The sequence below is a fragment of the Anser anser genome, assembly GCF_964211835.1.
Source record: "Anser anser genome assembly, chromosome: 30".
NCBI classification, from domain to species: Eukaryota; Metazoa; Chordata; class Aves; order Anseriformes; family Anatidae; genus Anser; species Anser anser.
Genome location: NC_139751.1, coordinates 1,343,664 through 1,349,062, shown reverse-complemented (window position 1 = coordinate 1,349,062; position 5,399 = coordinate 1,343,664).

The following is a 5,399-nucleotide window of genomic DNA, read 5'->3' as shown; positions in this document are numbered from 1 at the left end:
CCGGGGTCTTCCCCGGCGCATGCGCAGCTCCCCGCCATGGGGGGCTTCCGTGCGCTTGCGCTTTGCTGCATTTTGCGAGGGGGTGCGGGGGGGGGGAGGAGAACTCGGCCCCTCACGGCGACTTATGGTCTCCTTACGGCCCCTCACGGCCCACTTACGGCCCCTCATGGGTTCCTCATGGGTTCCTCATGGGTCCCTCATGGCCCATCATCATAGAATCATAGAACGTCCCAAGTTGGAAGGGACCCATAAGGATTATCGAGTTCAACTCTTCACGGTCCCCTCATGGGTCACCTCATGGTCTCCTCATAGCCCCTCCTGGTCTCATGGCCCCTCATGGCCCCCTCATGGCTCCTTGTGGTCCCCTCATGGCCCCTCATGGTCTTTTATGGGTTCCCTCATGGGTCTTCATGGTCCTCTCATGGCCCCTCGTGGTTCCCCATGGTCCCCCCATGGCCTCTCATAGTTTTCTCATGGCTCCTTGTGGTCCCTCATGGCCCCTCATGGATCCTCAGGGTCCTTCATGGCCCCTCACAGTCCCCTCGTGTCTCCCTCACTGTCCCCTCATGTCTCCCTCATGGTCACCCTATGGTCCCTCATGGCCCCTCATGGTCCCATCATGGTCCCCTCATGGTCCCATCATGGTCCCCTCATGGCCCGGCTGCTCTCCACACAGAGTTCTGCTGGCAGCGGGTGCATGCAGCCCCCAGTTACTCAAAGTTGGCTCGCAGCCCCCAGCCTCCCCCTCAGCCCACTGAGTGAGGGTGGAACCAAGGTCTCGGAGCTGTGGCTGGTTGTGTCCTTCCAACATGCCCCGATCTTGATGGCTTGCAGGTCCCTGAGAAAGGCTAGGCCGTAAGAATAAAGCTGTGTGCTGTGAGGAAGGCGTGCCCCTGCTAGGTGTTGAGGCCCCCCCGCAGCCTGGGTTTGTTTAAAAACAAAAAATGAGGTTTTCGGCAGCCAAACTAGATAACCTGCATTCTTGAGATACTGGAAAGTTTGTGTGTCTTCATTAGCATGACACGAGTGCTCGCTCTGCAGCCATACCGTGGCTCCTCAAGATGTTTATCTGAGCAACGTACTTTGAGGAATAGCTGTAGGTGCTTTTCTTCTCTCGTTTCCTTGTTGTTCTCCGTAACATGTAAAGTACCAGATTCCTGAGGTAAAAAATAATGTAATTAGTGCTATAACCCAGCCTCACCACCGCTGCCGTTAATTGGACCAGGAGTTTAACGTGGCCTTTATCGTAGCTGCAGCTCGCCTCTACTTTGAGCTGTCCCAAATTCTCAGCCTTCTCGTTCTGTGCTTTTGGACCTCCTCGTAAGTCTTCACCAGATGCCATGGCCATTAAGGCAGGAAGTGATTAGTTAATGTTAGTATTATTTTTACAGTAATCTCAGCATTGACACGTGAAATTTATTCATCACAGTAAAAAGCCTGAATTATGGCCCAGAAAATACGTACACCTTATAAATTACAGACCTCATAGCTGGAATAAACAGCATAGGGATCTGTGTACTGGAGGCTCGGAGGCATGTCCAGGTGGAGCAGATGTGCCACTTATTAGAGCACGTCAGATAAACTTGCATGTGCTGTTATTAAAGGCATGACTTGTACAGGAAATTGCATGTTTATTTAGGTTATGTGAGCAGGACGCTTCAAGCTTCATTCAGTTGCCTAAGCAGAAGTGCCTGCTGCTGTTTCAGACACATGAGACATCTGCACAGGGCTGACACGGGACCACTGGAGGCATGCCCCCCTCCGGACCAGCTTCACCCCTTTTTTGGCTGATGGGAACACCACAGAGTATCTCAAACGACACCAGATGCCAACGTTTAGGCACCCACAGCAAGAGGTTCCCACTTCACCAACGTACAGCCTCATCCGCAGAAATGCTCTAGTGGTTTATTTTGACTAAGGGTGATACAGAAAGTGGTGTTATTTCAATAGACTTCGAGATTTTCAAAGTGAGAAATCGTCACTCTCTATTATTCATTCTCTATGAATATATACTTAGAAAACGATCATTTTAAGAGCTACGTATACATGATGGAGTAATTCTTTGGCAATGTTGTGAATACAAAGCATACTGTGGTAGGATCTGTAAGTTTAATTATCCAATTATCAAGGATATCAAATGATGCATGTCACTACAACAGCTCACACACTGCTGATCAAAATCGGTGACAAATAATGATAAAGACAAACAGTCAAGCCGCACATCAAAGTTTAAAGCCTGACCCTTGGTGCCTGTGCCACATGTGCAGCTTCCTCTCTCCAGCGGTTTCTGGCGCTGCTGGTCTCAGCAGAGCCGCATGTGGCAAAGGGATCTGCCTGCGCAGAGCTGCTTGTAGCATTAGTGTGCGTCTAAATGAGGCCACGCTGTAACATGAGGCGCTGCGCACAGCAGCGAGGACGGGCTGAGAGGCAGATGAGTGCAGCAGTTGGAAGATACCACGTTGACTTAATTAACTGTGAGGTTTTCAGGATTTAATTTAGAAGGTTAAAAACATCCTCCTGGGGCAGAGCAGTGGCACCTCTAGCCCAGTATCCTGTCTCCAGTGGTGGCAACAGGAGATGCTGTTTGGGCAAGCACACGAGCCTGGGTCCTTGCTTTCCTCCACAGCACACCGAATGGGTTAGAGAGGCTAAAGGGTGCACCCCTGCCCTTTTGGCAGCACTTTACAGATCTGTTGCTCCTGAATTTATGCAGACTCTTTTAAACTCGTTGGTAGCGTCTCCAGTTTTCTGTAACAGCAGGTTCCAGACTTCTGTCAAAAAATACTTTCTTCTTTCAATTGATCTTCCAGTTCCAAGGTGTGCCTTCTCATTCTTTTGTATGGGGATTTGGTGAATACAAAGTCTTTATTCGCTTGTTCTACTGCCTTCAGAACCTTGCAAACCTCAGTGTGATCCTTCTAAGCCTTTTCTCTACACTGAAGAGCGAGTCCGAAACTTTTTGGTAGCTTCTTTTGAAGGCAGCTGGTCCCTGCCCTCCGCTGGACCCTCTGTAACTCCATCACGTTCTTCTTGAACTGTTGGGACCAGAGCCACTCTCTATGCTCCGGCTATGAGCGCACTGAGGATTTCTGTAATGGCAAAACGAGGGCTTTGCCCTCACCTTGGTATCCTTCTTGAAAACAGCCAACGTTCAGCTGGCTTTTTTTGGCTGCTGTTGCGTCCTGAGCCAGTGGTTTCAGAGAACTGGCAATGGCAATGCTGGGATCTCCTTCCTGAGCTGCAGCTGAGAGCTCTGAGCTCACTGATTTAGAATGCTTAAAGTGGGCTTTGGTGTTGATTTGGTAAGAGATTGTTGAGAATTGCAGGCAGAAAGGGTGAGGAGTCAATAGGATATGAACAACTTGTTCCGGGAAATAATCTCAGGTGTAATTATTAACATGTGAATGGCATTTGTTGCTTTCCAGGGCCGGCATCGTTTCTAGCGTTACTCTTAGAGCAGCAGAATGCCGTTCTGTTAGCAGATTTATACCAGAGAGGAGAGTCCAAAGAAATATTTTTTGTCTATTCGGTCCTCCCTTTTTGATATTTCATCTAAGGGTCTATCTCTTGGCGCAGCAGCGCTTCCTGAGGGAGTCTGCATTCTCTGATTTCTCTGATTGTTGGGGCTGCCGAGCTTCCTACAGAAGAGGCCCAGCACCAGCAGAGAGGGTAAGGCAGCTGCTGAAGAAACACTTGGAGCTATGGACAGTGCTTGAACACCCACATGGCTTTTTTTTTCTCTCTCTCTTTTTTTTTTTTAACATCTCCACCCAAGCAGTGAACTTCATGTGACCCCTCCCAACAGCACCACTGGTTTGTTTAATCAGTGATTAAACTGGAATTTTACTTCGCTTCCAAACATACCCTATCAGTCCTTACATTTCCCTCCCTCCCTCCCCCCCCCATTTTTTTAATAACACCAAGGCAATAGAAAAATGCACCATTAAAGTAGCATGGCATAACTCTTCTAAGGAGACCTCACATCCCTGTGATGTGGTATTAGATGTGGCGATTGTGGGGCTGAAGAGCAGAAGCTTCAGGCTGTACAGAAAGCCAGAAGATGAGAGCTGATATCTCTTAGATACGTTACAGCACAAGTGCCCCCGTTGGCTCCTGGAGGCCTTGCCAAGCTCTCATTCAAGCAGACGGTTCAGGGCTCCAGGATCGCTTCTTTCAGCAGCACGTTTGTCACCTTGGCTAAGGAGAAAACAACCGCACACCTAGGTACTAACCCTGCAAGTAAAGTACGATAAAAAAAGAATGCGATGGTATCCTACGAGGTCACTGCAAGTTTTTTTTTCCCTTTTTTAAATTCCATATTTAATATGTATGTATTTAAAAAATATTTCGTGTTTTCTAACCAGCAGTGAGTGCATAGCCGGGTACCCCATAATAATTCCATGAGCTCTTTCCTGAGTGGCAGCAGCCAACCTAGACCCCACGTTGTATAATTACAGGTAGGTTTTGCTTTGCCCCAGCATCTGTGTATCCATTTGTATTTCGTCTCGCATGCAGCTTAATTGCCCAGGTATTGGGTGTTGTGGGATCCTTCCCTAGCTCTTGCCTCTTGGTTTGGATGTCCTGAGTAGTTCTGCAGCAGCAGTAAACTTTGTCGCCTTGCTGCTTACCTCTTTTCCAGCCCCCCGGTGAGTGTTGTACAATTCAGGTCTCAGCACAGATGCACGCTTTGTTCTCGCTCTACACGTTGGAGGCTTATAAAGCAAAAGCTGCTTTACTTCACAGTGAAAGAATCCAACCTGCCTTCAGTACGGCAGCGCCGCTCCATAGCAGAACCCCCAGGACAGCCCGATCTCTTCCCCCAGCGTGTCCCAAGGCCTTTTTTGTCTGCAGGTAACTTTAACCACGCAACTGCTTACTGCGAGCGCTTTCATTCCCAGACCCTCACAGCTGCTTCTTTCTCTTCAGTTACAGAATTCATTCTCACTTCTCACTTCTGGGGACTGAGAAAGACACTGGATCTGTGTGACGAACAGTCACGGATTTCTTGCCTTTTGTACACCTTTCAGATTATTGCAGAGAAAATGGAAGGGACAAGTAGATTCCCCGCGGGTTGGATATTCTCTGGGGGACACAGCCAGAACTGCCGAGCTGTTCTTGGAGCCCCCTTCCCTGGCAGCTCGTGGCTGTCCTTGGCATCAGTGCTTGAAGCTCAGGCCTTTGGAGCTTGCAAATGCGGGCTCCTATCCGAGAGGCTCTGCTAAGCAATTCTCTAGCGAGCGTGTATTTCATAGTCAGTAATCTATCGATTTGTTTTTGAATCTTCCTAATTAACACTCATTAGGTGATTCTTGCATTACTAGAAGCTCAGGAAGAATCATCCCCATTTTACAATGGGCTAAGTGAGGAACAGGAAGCTGAAATGGCCGTTGAGTAACCAG